This window comes from Typopeltis vanoorti, chromosome 6, assembly GCF_054136105.1.
Source record: "Typopeltis vanoorti isolate ZY-2024b chromosome 6, IOZ_Tvanoo_1.0, whole genome shotgun sequence".
In the NCBI taxonomy this organism is placed as follows: domain Eukaryota; kingdom Metazoa; phylum Arthropoda; class Arachnida; order Uropygi; family Thelyphonidae; genus Typopeltis; species Typopeltis vanoorti.
The window spans coordinates 27,385,383-27,405,004 of record NC_143554.1 but is presented as its reverse complement, the minus strand read 5'-3'; the positions used below and the strand labels follow the sequence as shown (position 1 = coordinate 27,405,004).

At 37.7% G+C, this 19,622-nt stretch overlaps 1 long non-coding RNA gene across 1 annotated transcript; it reads right to left on the bottom strand.

The window, feature by feature from the left end:
• Positions 1–268: 268 nt before the first annotated feature.
• On the bottom strand, positions 269–18,948 carry LOC150105349 (uncharacterized). The gene is made up of 2 exons (XR_016548426.1): positions 18,821–18,948; positions 269–609 (listed from the first exon to the last, which is right to left on the bottom strand). It is a non-coding gene; the product is annotated as an uncharacterized LOC150105349 (long non-coding RNA).
• Between the last annotated feature and the right edge of the window lie 674 nt (positions 18,949–19,622).

Genomic DNA, 19,622 nt, shown 5'->3' with positions numbered 1-19,622 from the left:
ATTTATAGAAATATGATTCATTCATTATCTTTGCCCAATAATGGTTTGTCAAAAATATGGAATTTGTAAAAATGTCATTTAATGAAGACTCTAAATGATGTCTGACACAACTTAAGATATTGAACAACTGGAATTGAACATATTTAACTCATTCGTCACTGCAACTACTGATCACTTTATTTCAGCTTATATTAAATTAAGTGGAACTAAAAGTTTATTTTCTACAGCCACAAGTGTTGATGTATGTGAAGTTTATTGAAATACAAGATTGCTATAAGTAATAAATTTAATTCCCATTATACAAAATACACAATCAGTTGTATTTACAAATTTTACAGCTTTAGTAATATTGTTATTCAATATGTCATCCAGATTACAACCAGGATGATTAAAGATGGTGGCATCATGCTGTCACTGAAAGTGCAGTAAGAGACTGATCCAAGGGAGTAGGTATGGCAACCCTTAAGATCATATGTATAAGCAGCACAGTGCTGTGTCAGGAGAGATCCAGACATGCGATCCATGTGTCGATGCAGAAATTTTCCAGCATGGTGGCCACAGTCATTCACTACGTGGGTGTATTTAAATTGGACGAATTCAACAAAAGTGCTGAAATGAAAATTGGATCAATCAGACATGAAATTTTCATCACACAATTGAAAAGAAAATCGAGATTTGACAAGATTATGCTCTTAAAAATAGTTTTGTTTAGTGCTGTGTGGATAACTGAAAAGGAGTCATTACTGAGTTTTAAGAATTGAGACTGGGGCAAGGTTCTCCCTTTAAGTGAAAAATGTACAGCACATTGTTTCTCTTCGACACGAACTATTACCTTACAGTACGTTTGAAAGGCACAAGAGGAATCAAAGTCAAAATTATATACTCATATGTAGTGTAATTTTATGAGTGAAAACAAAAACAAAGTTTACTATATCAGTATGCATTGTTTTGAACTAATTTCTCTCAGTAACGTTTACGCTCATCTTTTCAATTAGGTAGGGCATAGTTCCTTTGCCTCATCTTTCTTTTCTGTTAAGCTCAATATCCTGTCACAGCAAAATAACTTGGCCTTTTAGAAAGGTGATATTGCAAGTGTCAGCATTATATTCACTTTGTGTGTAGGGGGAGGAGGATGGGATTATTTTCCGCCATGCCACTGTGCAAAATTTCTTTCGAATTGAGTTTTTACAAACAGTTTACTGCCATTCCTATTCTGAATCTAAACACATTAATCAGATAATTGTGGAGGGGAGGTAATCCCCATGTGCCGGAGACAAAAACTTTTTTTTTTCATACATTTTGTCAGCAGAGAGGCAGGCTGTCACTCTAGCGAAATTCATATACTACATAAAGATGTGCACAGGTTATACTGGGTACAGGTGCTATCCACTCAGCCAATATAATGTTAAAACTTGAGCCTGCCATACGAAATGTGAGGGAAGGGATAATCTGCACCGTGCTGTGGTAATGATCAAATTTTACCCTGGGATGGACCACCCCAGGCTGCTAGTGTTTAATGGCTCCAGTTTGATTCCGAATTTAGTTCTGTTAGAGAAAGAATTTTTCAAATGAAGTACATCCTGTCACACACCAATGTGACAACCTCGAAAAAAAAAATTGCAAACAATTTAATTTTAAAACAGTATTACAAATGTATATGCATTGCTAGAAGGTACGTCTAATTACTGTAATAATCACGCTCTTCTTAATAAAACAATGAAGTTGAGCACCCATCAAAAATATTCCTCGCATCTTAGATGGGATTTAAACACGACTCTTTCCATATTGAAGGCCATAATCAAAGAATATGGCCTTCGACCGTAGGCCATATTCTTTGCTACCACTGCGCAATGAAGGCGTCTGTGATTTTTATACTATTCTTGAAAAGGTGTCTGGGATTCGGAGGTTTTTGCCATAACACTTTTCAATTCCTTTTCTAGAACACTTTTTGGGAGTGATTCGCCTTTACCAATGAACGATTAAAGTGGATTTCGAATTGCGTTTGCTCTCGCAGCTTCAAAAAGATTTATTATGTATCACTTCTTGAACTTCACAATCCACACCTAAAAGCACTTAAATAATCTCATGAAGGGAGAGAGAGACATTTGGGAAAAGATGAGATTCCATTGACATCTAAAAACTATCAGAGGCAATCCATAATGCGCTAATACTGGAATACCCGACAATTTACAAGATGAGGCAATAAGTGACCGACAAAAACAGAATTCGTTGCGAAAAATTTATAAAACCAAATGTCTTATAAAAAAATATTCAATCTGATTTCGGTGCAAAAATTTTAGTTTTCAGGTCACAAAAAATATTCATTGTTTAGAATATCATTTTTGAAAATTAAACATATTCAAGTGCAATTTTAAAAAATCTGTTATCTGTCTTTTGTCATTGAAAAAAATAAAGAAAAATGTAAACACTCCCACATCTCTACCACAAACGGGTCTCGAGATGCTTTATGTCAAAGCAAATAATTGCATAATCGGTCTGTCGGTTACGTTTAGGGTCCAAAAACTCCGACGTATTCAGATTTTTGGATCTGAAATAACCTACAGACTTCCCATAGGCAGAGTAGAGATGCAAAATTTGTAAATAAATTTATTTTTTTATACGGAAACGTTATTTGTCATGATACATTTAATCAATTAAACATCCTACGACCGTCCTCCGGTAAAAGGCTTTTGCTTTCAGTGTCGGAACGCAGCTCATTTCTTCATCGGTACTTTACTTGAATTTTTGCTTTTTGGGAGAGAGAGAGGCGAAAGTAATTCAGGATGCAAGATAAACATGTCGATGCAGGTTACTAAAACAAAGAAACGTGTGTTTATCTTGCAGTACAAAATCTTAACTGTACAAAACAAATATTTAAGAAGCCAAAATTGACAGCATTACCAAGAAAAATAAATTATTAAATGAAGTAAAACTTTGCCACACGATCACCACTCGGAGCACCTCTGAACGAAAATACTTCTTTAAATTAAGTGCGGGGGGGACAGCAAAACACGGCTTCCACATAAATCAGTCCGAGAAACAATTACAAGGAAAATGAGGGGGGGGGGAAGGAATTCTGCTCAGTTAATTTTTCCTCCCGTCAAATGGTGTGCAAAGTCAGTTCGGCCTTTCGTGCCCATTTCACGGAGTTTGTTCGCACTTCGTGATTTTTAAATGAGACCGGCAAATCGGCGTAAAAATACCGACAACGGAGTTACTTACCCACGGCAAAAGTGCACGCGAACAGTATCACGTACTGCGCGTAATCCATACACGATGCTTTGAGCTCGGATGATCGGCAGACATCTCTGACACCTGGCGAAAATGACGGAGCCTACGAGGAACGCCACTTTTATACGGAATCAGACCGGTTCACTCTGCCGGAGGTGAGGTTAAAGAAAATCAACAACTAAGGGACGCTGGTGATGAGAGGTGAGTGTGGGAAGGGAACGATTGGGTTTTCGAAACAGGAGGAAAGAAAACGATGGAGAATGAAGTAAAAGAAACAGAAGAGAAAGTTAGGAACAAGTTTCTGCAGATCGGCAAAGAGAGAGAGAAATCGAAGGATTCGTTTAACACACCTTATGTGAGAAAGAGATCCGTCAGCTGATCATTAGGAACTGCCTACATCCGAGCACATGCCTCGTTGATGCTTAAAAAGTGAAACCGTAATAACAGTTGTTCCATGTAGAATAGGAACTTGCACTCCAGTGGTTACTCGTGTATTCGGCTTTCTTCGGATACTTGTCGGTTTTGCATCGTTCTTATCATTCCCAAGAGATCCACTTAACACCTCAAATGAAATATAGTGAGCATGAAGGAGAAGAGAATGTGGCGACCTACAGCTAATATAGGTGTCACGTAATAATATTTTAGCCGGTGGACGAGTGATAACACTTAAATGGACTTGCGGTAACTGCGTTTCTTATTTGACACAGCAAAGCAGCACACTCGCTTTGGCCACGTTCGTTTGAAGGAACATCGTGCTGCCTAAAGTGGCTCTTTTAGCTCTCCAAATGCCAAGCTGTTAAACCATGTGTGGCGCAGTGAGAAGTACAGTGTGGACAACCCCACAAATACGTAAACACGCTTATCTGCCAACATTTAAATAGAAAAAATATTCTGAACATTTCAGTAAAGTATTGTTAATGAAGCAGTAAAAAAAAAATATATATATATATAATATGCTTTAGTATTTCAATCAATCGAACTCAGTCGATGCTCGTATTGAAACGCCATTGCTATAAACTCTGATGCTTGCGAAAGTAATTAATTTACTTGCAATTGAAAAACTTACTGTACCATAGCAAAACTAATGGATGCTTGAGAAATAAATACCGGTTATTAATGATCTCTTACTATGTGAAAGCAGACCATATGTTTGTTTTCATGGCAAAGTCGCATTCGAAGTAGACAGCAAACAAACGATTTTAATATTAAGATGGATATTGAATTTGTTCTCTTTACATAATCGTTGTTTAGTCTCTTCTGTGTTTGAAAGGGGGGGGGGGGGAGATCGGCACCACGTTATTAGCAGGATTACTGCATTTCCTGAGCGACATAAAACGTTCTTGCTATGCCAGCCAATTCAGATGAATTCTCCGACACAGTTTCGATACTTCGTACGAGGACAACCTTTGCCAGTTTTACTAAAGAGTGCATAACTTAACCATGTCTAAAAAGACTTATATAACTCCCTCTTGTCTTGTTAAAGATTCCCTAAACAAACAAAATAAGCTTGAAGAGGTTGCCTCATTACGAAAGAGAGATAAAAATATACTTAAATAAATTGCCAGAAATGGAGCGCCACAACTGAAATGGTCATATGCAGAACTACCGTTGAAACAAAAGTCAGCTTACACATCCCCAGACGTTCATTGCCAATAAACTGTTACTGGAATTCAAGGGATAGTCTTCACCATGCAGATAGTAAAACATCTTGGCAAGAATGAATGCAGACAAAGTCTTGACCAGCTTTTCTACTGATCTTGCTCACAGTTCAAAATATATAAGTGGTGCCATTTTTCGTCTTTCTTGTGGTCCCACGTCAGACACTTATGTCCAAAATATTCGCAAACAGTCCACTTCTGGTTCAAAATCGTTCCAGTTTTCAGATAATATGACTAAGAGCAGAAAGGCATTGTTCTTAATTACAAGTCTATTTGCTCGGAGATTGAATTCTCGACATCTTCTTCCACCCACTCCCAATGAGTCGAGTTTGTTTCTTCATTCGCATCGTCTCCACAATAAGTAACCCTCTGTAACTGATGCCACAAACACTCACAGGAGTTAAAACTGATTTTTAGAGTGTCAGCTCTGGGAGTTTATTGCATATCGTTATCTGATTACGATGCCGCATTCAGGGAAGATACACGAATCTTAATTGATTGGAAAGCCGGTCTAAATAAACAAGGAAAAAAAATCAATACCGATTTTTCCTCCTATTATTTATTCGAATCCATAAGCTATCTCAGTGGCAACTGAGTTAAGTGATGACAGTACAGTTTTTCTTTCTACAAGTTCTCCACTGGCGTCTATTTAAACATTCGTTCTTAGATTGCTCCAGCTTTTCTGAAGCCATATTTTTGCCATTCAAAGGTAATAAGTTCTTGTAGACCTTTTCTCCTGTAAATTAATTCTCCAGGATTTTTGCAAACATCATTGACTCCAGCATCCCTTCTGTTTGTTACGTTTTTCTGAAAAGGAGAAAATTAAACTGCCAATCATTTTTTAATGTCTTTGTAACTTAGTTTATCACAACGCTGTACTTAAGTTCACTTCCTACATCTTTCTGGAAGACGTTCAACGTCTATCATTAGTATAAAGTTAGATTTCTTCGCGTGTGTAGCAGGAATTGGAACAACCCTAGATGGACTGTTTCCTAATGGAAGGTGCAAGATCATAATAAATTCTATAGAAGAATAGATAGCTTAAAAACTCTGTGTGCGGCATAAGCACGTTAGCTGCATCTCTTCTTTCACTTCGACAAAAACTATCCTTTTGTTCCAGGGTTTTTTTTCTTCCGAAGAACGCTTAACGTTACTCTGCATAAATCCTGAATCGACCTAACTGGCCAGCGTACTCGCATACGAACTAGCATGCTGAAGGTTTAATTTTTTTTTACTTCTATATTTTTGTCGCATATAAGCGCAGGTCTATAGGAGAGAATGACTACTATTCGGGGTTTTTTTTTTTTTGGTCAAATCTATTTATTTTAAACTAAGTTATACCAACTGTGGCTGTTGGCTTCATAAGGGTTAAACTTGTATAAATGTAAGAGCACTGAAACCATAAAAGGAACGAATACAATTGCATTTTTTATAAAAGCAGAAGAACGCGTGTGATCTACTAATTATTATGTAGGAACGTTCTGTAGTTGGCAGCAAAATTTAATTCTGGCATGTTGAAAGATCTAATGAGGGCCTTCCAGATCTCAGGCAGAATCAATCCTTGGTTTCTATTTAGGTTTTCTTCTAAACGGAGAACTGTTATGGCTTCTTTTATCATTCGGGAGCGGAAAACCTCCTCTAAGTAAGGCATGGAGCTTTTATCCCATTCTATAACATTGTTAGTCCTAGTAAAATGAAAGGCTAACCCCGATTTGTCTTCTCTGTTATTATTGACGTCTCCTATGGGTTCCTTTTTTCCGATTTCAAAACTTCTTGAAGTCTGGCCAATATAGTCCCAGCTGTTACAAAGTACCGGCCAATCAGCATATCAGGAGTCGTTTTCAAGGTTTTGGAGAAAGTAGTCAAGAGAAAAATACAGGAATGGATAGATGAAAATGGGATACTGTATAGGGGACAGCGTGGCTTTGTGAAGGGTAGATTATGCCTTACGTTTAATAACACAGTGACGGCTGAACTGGATAAAAGTAATGGGTATACAGTGATACTGCTGGAGCTTGCCAAGGCCTTCGATAGGATACCACATGTAATGCTAATCAGTAAACTGCAGCATATGGGGATGGATATAGGGTTGGCGAGATGGATAGGAAGGTGGTTGATTCAAGGGTAGAGTCCAAAAGACGACCTGTGACTAGTATGCTGCAGGGTTCTGTTCTTGGACCATTTCTATTTAATTTGTTCATTAACTATATAGGAAAGGATCTGAGAGGAACTGTTAATTTTTTTTTTTTTTTACTGATGAAAAGTTGGGTAGAGCAATAGTGAATGCACATGATAGCAAAATTTTGCAGGATGTTTTGGATAAATTGAAGGACTGGGATAAGGAGAATGAATGTCGAAATTTAATGTGGCAAAGTATAAGGTTATGCATTTTGGAGTGAAAAAATTAGCAGTAGTATACCACATTGGCGGAGCTGTACTCCAGGAGATTGACGAGGCCAGGGATTTGGGAGTGGTGGTGGATAGGGAGCACATTGCAAAAGTGGCTCAATCAGCTCATCAAATCACTTGGTTACTGAAGAATACTTTGACGAGCAGAGAGAAGCAAGTTATTGTTCCTCTGTATCGAGCCTTCATAAGACCCCATCTTGACTACTGTGCCCAGATCTGGGCGCCAGGGTTTTTTCTTGATGTAGAGGAGGTGGAGAGGATCCAAAGGCAAGTGACCAAGATGATAGCAGGCCTATGGAATGAACCTTATGAAAACAGTTTGAAGATTTGTTGGTTGCAGAAATTGGCTGATAGGAGGAAAAGGGGTGATATGATTGAAACATTCAAATTACTGAAGAGATTTTTTCAGAACAGGACTAGTGGTGGGAGGACTATGGGCGATTCATGGAAACTGGGCAAGAATTGGGTTTTTACTTGGAGAGTGGTGAATAAGTTGCCAGAGTCTGTTGTGGGTGCCATGACTGTAAATGAGTTCAAGGCAAAGTACGATAGATACTGTGTGGATATTGAATAGTTGTTCTTGACATGTTTAGTGCCTCCCTCGATGAGTCTAAGGACTCCTTGGAGTTGCCCATAATAATAATAGTTTAAGCCACACGAGCAGGGCAGGTTGTAAAAAAGGATGACTATCTTTTGGAGATCTTAAGGATTGACGAATGGTCTGTGAATGTTTAAAAGCTACTCGTATTCCATATGGCTTGAAGAGTTTAGCAGTCTTATTAGAAACTGTCCCTGTAAACGAAATCACAATAGTAGAATTATAATGTATATCTTCCGGTCGTCCTTGTGGGTGGGGGGGAGGGTCCACAAGATTCACAAAAGAATCTTGTGGATCAATTTCCTAGGATAACCATTCTTTGTAAGATTATTTGATATCAGGGATAGTTCATCTTGGAAAGCGCAGGTCTATTTTATAATTAATTTCTCATTCACTAAAAAATCGAGAGAAGTTCCATTAGGTGTCTATAATTATTCGTGTATGTATGAAATATTAGCAGAACTTCAGCCAGTTGCCTTTGTCTGGGAGGGTACAACACTTGTGAACAGACTTAAAGGTAAACAGTGCTTATTAAAATGTTAACAGCGATACGCGGGTACTGAAAGTTTGGGAACCCCTGCTGTAGATTCCTGAATTATGTGATCCTCAGCCACCCACTGTACTAACAAGCGTATTATAAGAGGTTTTCGTGGTAGGATTCACCTGAAAACAAAGAAAGAACTCAGGACATTGGGAAGGGGAGTGCTTCCTAAAGATCATTCTTAATTGCCCCTATGAGAACAGATTGAAATATTGCTCACAAAATTTCTTCCTTTAATTTTGCAGTAGACTTGACTTGAACGAGAATCTGTTAATGGATGGGTCGTCGTAGAGAAGTCACTTAAAGTAATTTCTCGTAAAATCAGATGGATTATTTATGAGTTAAAAGATTTCTTTCCGAGGTTGCTTTTGTATCCGCCACGCACCGCTTACTTTGATGCTCAACTTCTACGCCACGCATCCACAACTAGAAACAGACTCTCTCGTTAATTAAGACCATCAGCTGTTTCTTCATTTTTCCCCTCTAGTACAGTAGGTGGGGGGAATAGTTAGGAAAAGTTAAAGATGTAAATATCCAATTTCACGTGTGACTGCCGGTAATATTTGTCGAAAATAAAAGAACTTCATTTGCCGACACGATTCTGTGTGTGCGGCATCCGACTTACCCACACGCGCTCTAGTTCAGAGTGCAGTAAAGAGAGCGTCTCGCATTTCTTTACCAATATTTTAAAATCGTCTTGTGCACTAGCTGTTCATCGAACCTCCTGAAACTAGTCTGAATGAAGCACGTGACCATCTTGATTGAGATATGCAATTCCCATAATTTCATTTCAACCGCTTATATGTAAATCCTAGATTTTCTGTTTTATGTTTGCAAAAAAAGATATTTAAAATAGTTCGTAATTCCAGGCATCGTGCACGGCAGACATGTGACCGACGGAACAGAAACACACTCGGTAAGGGAGGATTAAAACTGGTCAACCCGATCAAGAAGTTCTAAATTTGTTGATGAGTGCTATTTCATTAGCAAACAGAAGCGAACGACCGAAGCGCACCTAGCGAAGGCAATATAAATCACAAACTGTTTAGTAGCACGCAGAGACGTTTGAGGAAATTTCCATTCGATACAATTTTAGGCGACTGATATCTCGATTATTATAACTACAAGTAAAATTCGTGGGATATTTTGATGCAAAGAAGTTCTGAATACAGCTTCATTGTTCGAACTATTTTAAATATCTTTTTTTGCAAACATAAAACAGAAAATTTAGATTTGCATATAAGCGGTTGATTACAGATCTCAATCAAGATGGTAACGTGCTTCATTCAGACTAGTTTCAGGGGGTTCGATGAGCAGTTACTGCACAAGACGATTTTAAAATATCGGTAAAGAAATGCGAGAATTAACTCACTTAAAAATATAATAAATACAAATATTTGCTAATAATATTTCATCTTTGTAATTAGCATTATAACTCAAATTCACGTAGATAGCTTTCTGAATTAAAGAGAGTTCTGCGCCACAAACAAGGGACAGCACAGAACTGATTTCTTACGTCACGCTAATAAGGCGAGCGTGTCGTGGTTGCTAACTGCGCTTATCTCGTCTTCAACGTGCATGTTATTGGAAATTAAAGCTTTCTTAGTCATATGAGAAGGGTTTATTCTTTTCTAACCGCTCGCTAACATGTTTTCGAATTCTGATCTCCTGATCCAGAGAACCTCACTGAAAACTTCGTGAACTGATTCATTCACCCACCCCTCCTTAACATTTACTTATTAGATCGCTAAGTTGTAATATTTGGCAATTTGTTAGTCGATGCGTTGAAAAATCTCCACTTGGGTTTTACTCTCAGTTAAATAGCGTCGTAGTTAATAAAAAGGCATTTATTTGTGACGTCTGCTGATCTTTGATTGTATCAGACCGGATGTCGATTTCCTTCTGACAGAATAAAGGAAACCCTTTTTTCAAAAAAATAATTCCAGAATTGTGTTTAAACATAGAAAGCTGTTTATAATATGCAGAGAACGAAATGCATGCCTGAATAATAGCAAGAACTGGCTTTCGCATGTACAAATAAAAACAGACAACCGACGAAATCGGTCATGAAAGAACAATTGCCTATTCTCTGTAGAATGAGAGAAGTTTGGAAAATACCACATTTTCTATATGAAGTGTTCGCGATGCGTTGCTACAAATACTTCAAAACGAGTCTTCCATCATCGAGCGTCAGTGGCGTGCATTCCTTAAACGATGCAACCTAGTTCGAATCTCGCTGGCGCGTTTTTCGAGTTAGGTTTTATCATTTAGTGCGTAGGCTGTGAGGGACAGACCACTGGATTTTAGTTGAACGTTCAATGAAAAAAATGCTTTTCAGCATATTAAAGAGAAATGATTCACGTTAAGTATTGACACACAGCACGAATTCAAAAAAGTAATTTTCCAATCACGTAGCTGCAAGAATTTATATTAAGATGTATTAATACAAAATGTAATTCTGGTAATAGAAGACGAACATAAAATGACAAATGGAAAGAATTAGCAGTATGGAAGAAGTTTCCCTGTACATATAAAATTATTGCAATGTTTGCCATCAGAAACGTGTCTTTCTCCTGGGTTACTGATGCTTCGCCTTCGTTTGGGCGAATCGTATGCACTATGATTGTTAGGGTTCGTAATTGGTCCACTGCAACCAGCGAGCATCTCAGGATAACTTCAGAAATTTACTCAAGATCACCGGAGACGCGAGTGCGGAAGGGGGAATTAGTATACGGTTGACTTCTGAATAGCTAGTAGAAAGCACTGTAACGGAGTGCATGAGCTGAACCTTTAGATTTTTAATCCAGTTGGTTTACTCCATGCTTCTCCCCCCCCCCCCCACTTAGGTATTGGTCTATTTATTATACCATAATGAAAAAAAAAAATACATCATATTGGATACATTTTCGGAGTACTTGAAAGTTGCATTTTTTCGTTTAATGGTAAAAAATAAAAGCAAACTTTGTTCTACTGGGTGGATTTGGAACTTTGCTAAGCATCACACGTGGAGCAGCACAAAATGTTACAAACGGTGTGCTCCACACGTAATACTGAGTACAAGCGTATAGGCTGGAGAAATCAGTAAGGTGTTTTTTTGGAGGAAGGGCAGGGCTTTGAAATTTTAAAATTAGCCAATCATGTCATCTTTCGATATTGGGAGATGGAAGGCGTGATACAAATCGAAAACTGTTTTCTCATTCTAATTAGCATCATCGTAAATAACGCTAAAAATGCCTACTGACATTTTTTGTAAATGTCCTTAAAGGGTAAACACATCCGGGTCACCTAAACTGTAAAAACATCAACTTTCAACAATCAGTTTAAAAGAAACAATGTTTTTTCTTTTAAACATTCCTAAAGAGTAATTAATAAAGAAGGAAAAAATATTTTAAGAATCGAGAACACACCTTTTCTTAAAATTATTAGTCTTCCCCTTAATTAGGAATATGAATTTGTTTGCATAATTTTTGAAGAAAATGTTTAAATACATGCGGATTAAAATGAAATTTATGACGATGGATTTAAAAAGAAAACGATTCAATGCATTAACAAGTTTACAAGAAATCAAAGAGTAAAAATAATCCTTTTTCAAAGAAAGCGATGGGTTGTCAAGCTCTGAAGTATAATTAAACATTTATTTAATTAATCAGCGTCGTCATGCACAAATTAACGCGATATCACTGACTGTTTTTATTTAACAAGTTACAAGTAGATTTTCGTTTATGGTCTGAAATATTTCTGTTCGTACACATCGAAATAAAATCTTGTGTTTTGAAGATGAGATTTAATATACAGTGATATCCCGAAGTTACGTGGTAGGTGGGACCAACGAAAAGCGCGTAAGTCGAATTCGCGTAACTCGGGGTATAATTTTGCATGTAATTTATATATACAAACATACAATTGGGACCAAAGATTTACAAAAACACCTATATTTTTTAAGAAATATAGAGTAATCATAAATGTAGTTTTTCGTACATAAAAAGAAGAACGTTATTTAGATGGTTTCATAAAACGTAATAGTTTCGTCTGACGGCATAATGTATTTTTCTTGTCACACAAAATTTCTTCATAGCAAGCTAATGATTTTTTTTATTCCTTGCCTTGTGGCTACAATTCGTTCATCGTTAGAATCGATTAATTAAGCTGAGACCTGTTAATTTTGCAATTGCCATGTGCTTTTCTGGTAAAACTGGATCTGAGGTTTCGGTCTCTTTGCTTACGCATCTCTATGAGCTCATCGATTGTAAGCTCCTTGTTATGCGAGTCTAACAGCTCGCTGAAATCTTCACTGTCGACTTCGAAATCTAATTGCCTCAGCAACATTTCCGTTTCGCATTTAAAAAAGGATGGACAAAGTTTTTTTCCAGACACCGTTCAAGGTTTTTTTGGTACATTCCACCCCAAGAATCTCTGATAATCCTTACAGCATCTAAAACATTAAACTGTTTCCAAAACTCTTTAACAGATAGTTGCTTATTTTGCCTCATAGCTTCATTCAGACTTGCAAACGAACGTCGTCTGTAGTACGCTTTGAATGTTTTGATAACTCCTTGGTCCATCGGTTGAAGTAAGCTGGTTGTATTTGGAGGCAAGAAAACAACTTTTACACGTGGATCAAAATCAATTAAAGTTGCAGGAAGGTGTCCAGGTGCATTATCAGTAATGAGCATAACTTTAAAAAAAATCCGTTTAAACTGGCAGTAACGTTCAACTTCAGGTATGAAGTGGTGACCAAACCAGTCTTAAAAAATAGAAGCTGTCACCCAAGCTTTAGAATTTGACTTCCAAATCACTGGCAAGCCAGCTTTAGATTTTTTTTTCGGAGCGATAAATTAAGAGAGGTTTTAACTTGCAATCACCAGCTGCATTTCCACCAAGCATTACTGTCAACTGGTCTTTGGAAGCCTTAAAGCCAGGAAACATTTTTTCTTCACGTGCGATGAAAGTTCTCTTAGGCATCATTTTCCAGAACAAGCCGGTCTCGTCTACATTAAATATGGTTTGACTGCTATAGCTACCTTCCTCGATGATAGCCTTAAGTGTCTCAGGAAAAGTAGAGGAAGCCTCTATCTGCGCTTGCCGCCTCTCCGCGCTGCTGTGCCAGTTACAGCGATTTTTAAATCGGTTGAACCAACCATTACTGACAATGAAATTTTCTTCTTTGGCCGCTTCTACTTTTAGCCTCTCAAAAATCAGTTTGGCTACATATCGTTGTTTGATCAACTGGGCAATTTTTTACTCTCACTTGATTATCACACCATAATTTAAGCATCGTTTCCTTCTCACCAATAATCCTTGAATTCAATGATTGGGCATTTTTCACAGCAGCGAGAATTCTTTCATGATTGTTCTTACTGTAAATCGAACTTATTTGATAACTCACAAATTTTCATTCCGCTTTCAAAATCCTTAATAATGTTGAGTTTTCTTTCCAAAGTCAATGTTTTTCGTTTCTTGCTAGCTGTAGAAGAATCAAACTTGCTTCTTTTGGCGACTTTATTATTTTTTATGTGATTTTGTAACTATAAAAATCGTGTATGAATGGAGACCGCGCGAAACACGTCAGTGTTTGTTCACAGCATGTGCGACACTGGCGAATGCGGCCTGCGCGGAAAGATACGACTAGTGGTGAGGCGTGACGGGAATACGTACATATAAGAAACGGCGTAAGTCGGGGTATTACTGTATTTATAATTTGTAAATATTTTGCACTATTTATGCTAAAGGAAATTTTTTCCGTTATTGTTGTTTTCCTCCTCCTCCTTCTTCCGTTCCTTTTTTATGTCAGATTGCGGAAAATAACTTTTTTTTTTTTTTTTTTTTTTTTTTAATGTAGAGCCTGTGTAGCTCAGTGGATGTGGCGTTTGCACACCACCGCGCTAGGCCGCACGAAGGAAGTCTTGGTTTCGAGTCTAGTCGGCGACTAGAGGAAATTTTTCTAAGCCTTTTTTCGACCGGTTCCCGAGTTAGTCGATCTCTGGCACGGGCAAGCAGGTTTTTCCTCCCGGAAACTCGGGTTTTTCGTCCTGTAAATTCAAGAAAAATCGACCATAGAACCCACATTATTTCAGACATTAAATATATTGTGTTAGGGTTAGAGACCACGAGATGGCGGCACATTTGAGCCGTCTCTCTTCACTGCGTACCGCTTAATTAGTGATAGCCTTGGGCCATCTGTCTCTGATTGGGTACCAGTGGAGATTGAACTGCCCACTCAGTCTCCAAAAGTTAGATAGGGCTAAATGGCCTCGCCTACTCCCGTATATACGGGAATAAAAAGGCGTTAGCTGATTTTTTTTTTTTCTGATGTTTAATGTACACCCTCCCTCCTACGTGATGGTTTTAACACTTTGGTTACGGAATTTCGCTTTGTTTTCAGTGGACAGGAAATAAAACTGCTCGAAGTGCCACGTTTGGTATCGAGATTAAGATTTCTCTACTTTTCCATTACACATATTTGCTTTGCATAAGAAACCTTTCAAGGGGATTTCACGTATTAAATATACTCCCACTGGAGTATACAGGAGAAGTTTCTTCCTTTGGAGTGCACCGAAACGAACCCGAATTTTTTTCATTTAATTCCTAATTTAAAATCTCAGGCCCAGCTTTTGTGTAATCTTGGTATCATCACTTACACAGTAGTAACCGAGGAGATATGATGGAGCACTCACCATCACTCTAATCTTTGAGTTAATGGTATTAATGACAGTCCGTTATTTAGAATGCTGTGTCAAGAAATCACGCTTTTCAGTGAATTTGTCTGTTTATAAATAACGCATTACTGGTGGTAAATCATGTCTGGAAAACATATTAAAAAAAGCTATTTCGTGGTCAGTGCTTTTGTTTTTATTTTTTCTCAGTTCTGCATTCAGAGACAGTCTCTTACACATAAATATCCTTCAAATGAAGGAATCTGAAGGTGGGGACACGATGCAGAATGTCAAAAGCATCCTGACTTTTATACAACTGCAGAATGATGGAGTGTAGTCTTCCCACGGTCACATATGCAAATTAAATAAAAGTTGCAGTTTCTGCAACACGCAAAATCTTAGGACACTTCACACGCCCGTCTGACGAACGAACAGTCTTTCTTCATCTGTGTTCCATGATAAAAATCAGTATTTTCTCTGTTGTTACAGAATATTCTGAAATGGACCCTCTTAAAAGCAATATAATAAAGAGGTTCTTCAAGTGGCCAAGAAGTCCAGAGATTTATCTTCGAGAGATAATGAGATTAGTAGTACTGTTCAGAAACAGATGGGAAAGAAAGAAGAGTTTAGAAGCTTCATAAATGCGTATGGAAAGAGCGGAATATTCCCCTTTCGAAGATGAAAGAGGAATATTCTTAAAAATACGTTGAGTTATAAATAGCATATCGGAGGAAAAGACTGCGAAAATGATTGTTTTTAAAGAACGGAACTCATTAAAACAATACAGAAAGATATTGAACTGAAAAGATTAGACGGGACAGCATCATTCAAACACACCGAAATGACTGTCACTGTCATATCCCCACTTGCCCTCGAGGGTACAGAGGTCTGACATACGTCAGTTTACAGGCCGAAGTTAACCCTGTGAGAATGTCCAGTCCTCAGCAGAGTACCAACAGCATCGAACGATTGGTTCTCTTCCAACTAGTAACAGCGCTCAGACTTGCTTAACTTGCGTGAGCCATTATTAGAGGAGATTCAACCAACCTTTGCAGGCTTTAAAAATGAGCAATAATGAAAAAAAAATCTAATGTAGTGTAACTCAACTGTATTAACATCCAAATACCCGACCATCCAGGCTAGGAATACTTTTTAAGAAGCCATTTTTATTTCTTATGAACAGAGAACCAGTACATTCTCTTCCCGGACGTCAGTATATTAGAACAAATTTTTCTTTTGAGTGTGTGTTTTTATGTTTGTTTGTTTAGCTTAACCAATTTACAAGATGATATATGGCTTAATCAATGCTTGGCATTCCTGAAGTAAACGTAATCTAGAGCCAAAACTATCCCCAGATTAGAAAAGTGCTTTTTCACGTCTAGTGCGATGGTCGCAAGATTGATTAAAATACTTCTGTAATAATTTGAAGTCATTACATGGAACACACTCGCCTCTCTGGACCACTTCGACATTTGAAAGTATAGCGAACTTGAATGAATCAATCCAAGATTTCAAAGCACAGACCAAATAAGAGAGACTTATCAATGCATCAAACAAAACAAGATTGGGGTCCGACTCTTTACATACTCTTCATTCATTGGCGAGGAATATCTCGCCCAACTAAATCCAGAAAGCATCTCGCTTTACTGTTCAACGCAGCCATTCTAATTTATTAAAAATACTTTGCAAGTTAATTGATTAGCAAAGGTGTTGGCATTCCTCTTTACAGTAGAGTTAACTCCTATCATAGCGATTCTTTGAATTCATTTGAGCTCAACTCTTCCCATCAGTTTGTGGAGCCTCTAAGTCTTGAATTAAAGTAATTCATCGGATCCCAATTCCCTGTGTTTCTTGAAGTCTTTCAGCCGAACTTTAGCTCGTTGCGAAGATTCCAAACTCAGTTCATTAAGCATCTCAACTGACCCCTTGAGGAGGGCATCCTGTTTAATCATATACACATCGCAAACTATCTACTGCGTGGAGCATTTCCATTGTTGAAATCACTTACGTTTCATTTGCACCCACTGAGCAGGTGCAAGGAGATACGAACATCCGTAAGATCAAACAGCTCGAGTAGTTTCTAGAGTGACGCGTTGTTTGCAACGCTCCGTACAATTTCCGAGTTGTCGTAGCAGAGAAAAGGAAAATGAATCCTCTAGCTGTGCTGTACCGCGTGAATGTTCTAATAAATCCGATTTTCTGGAATAATTCGGACAGGGGAGCTAATAAAGAGAGTGCAATCTTGTTGATCCCCTCTTGCTTGTTAAATTCTCACGGGTGAGTGGTCTGATAGGGGCACCGAGCGAATGGAGTTTCTCTCAATATACTTCCGATTCCCTTTCTCGCAAGGTAACTGCTTGTTTATAGCCCTGAATTCCGTAAATTTTTGCTTCGTTTTGATATTCTGATGTTTTTTTTTCTTCTTTCGCGCTATAAAATTAAAACAAATTCAAGACACTTCGTTCAACTGAAGTTTATGAACTTCAGTTGAACGAAGAATGTTTTACTTGGTCGTTGTTGAGTATAAACTAAAAGGTGAGAATAAAAACTTACAAATTAATAAAGTTAAAATCATTAAATAAAGAACTTATAATGAAAACATAAGGTGCACTGATAAAACTGTCATATTTAAATCACATATCAATAATTCGATCAGAATAAAACCTTCTCTTGGATTTTATATGAAATTTGTGATATTTCTTAAATGTTTTTCCACAATCTTACAAAAATCGATAATAGCGCCATTGTAAACATAATTTTTCTTAACAGCGCTTACAATATATTTTTATCGCGTGCATCCTATTTACCCACGGTACTAATTCAGAGATTTTTGGCACGTGTATTAAGAGCGAAGTCAAAATTTAAAAAGGTTAATTTTATTACTGTAATTCGAGGATCCGACAACGAGGAATCCCCGGTAGTGGCAAAGGCAGCTAATTGGATTTCAAATAAGTGGATGCGTTGCACGCGATTGTGGAGATAAATCAGTTTATGGGATCATGTCTGTTGGTTATTGCGTTTTATACGATATCACTTTTATATTCTTTATTACTAATTAGCAGTGCGCTCTTTCTCTCTCTCTTAACCTTACTCTACTGCGTCTTATGTTTATCCACCTGCCGTATTTATTAGTCGTATGCCTATAAACACTTACAAATAAATTTTTAAGACTGCGCCATCAGTAGATCAACTATTCGGCATAAGATTCAATAAAACTTCCGGTAGATCTCTCTCTCTCTTACTAGCGTAACTTCCTTCAACAAAGTTTACATAAACAGTCGTGGTTCTAAGTAATAAAACTGCGCTTTTAATGCCTTAGTTGTTTCCCGTTCACAAGTCCGTTTATTGAAAAATAAGGGATCAGGCAGCACTCTAACAAATAATTAAAACACATTTATTTACATTAATGTGAAATATACATGAATCAAACGACAGGGAGATTGCTTACTCTACCCATCTAAAAAATCTTTAGCATAAAATTAGAATCTTTTCACTTCAAAACTAAATAAACTCTTTAACTCAAAAACTTATTTACTCTCTGCTTACAAATTCAACTTATTAAACTTCTAGTTAACTCTCTGTTAAGTTAATTTTACAAATTAGATATCAACTTCTAACATGCCAATTGACTCTCTTATGGATTCTTATTACTATTAAAGTAATTCTTAACAGGCCATATACAACATATCTCTTAGATTATAAGAGAAAATATAAAAAGGATGTAACTTACAGAGGCTCTGTATCACACATTCAGTCAAGAGTCTTTTACTCAAGTCTTTATAGCTTTTCTTTCATCTTGAATTTTAGGCTTCCTTCAGCGGTATCACGTCGGGATATTTGCTGGCTTTTGGACTGCAATCTGCGGTACTCGAATAGCACATACAAGAGGTTTAAGCATACGGGCAATTTCTCCTCTGGGTCCTTCTTCGGGAACTTCCACTTCTGCTACTAATCGCCGATGACTGTGACTGGCTCTCTTCGGTAACAGCGTTTCGCCTTTGCTCTCTCGGCAACTGGGGCTTTGCCTCTCCTCTTTTCTCTGCCGCCACTGGTCTGGTTCGGATTCCGCTTATGGTCTGCAGCTCGCCTCCGACTTCTGTTGACGACTGGAAGCCGCTATTGCCCTGCTCTGTCCCTTTCTATCACGCCTTCTCTAGACCTCTCACGAAGGGTTGTAACCCCCTAAGAATTCGGCATGACTCTTTCAACCCACTCTTTGTTCTCTTCCGTGCCCTGCTTTTGATCGTAAGTTGCTGGCCAGGGGTTAGTTGTTTGAACTTTTCAGAATGACTTTGGAGGTGTTTATGCGCAGAATTTGTAAGCACTTTCTCATACACACGAAATTCGTAAACAACCTTTCTTATGCCCTCGTAGAGAACTATCACACAACGTTCCGGTGGCAAAACATTGCCTTTGTTTTTGACGTTAAAACAGTAAATACAGTCACTTCCCATAGGGTTAACTACATTAATATTTAGCAAAATATATACGCAGAAACAAACAAGGTTATTTACAGTTCTTGAGACTTGACC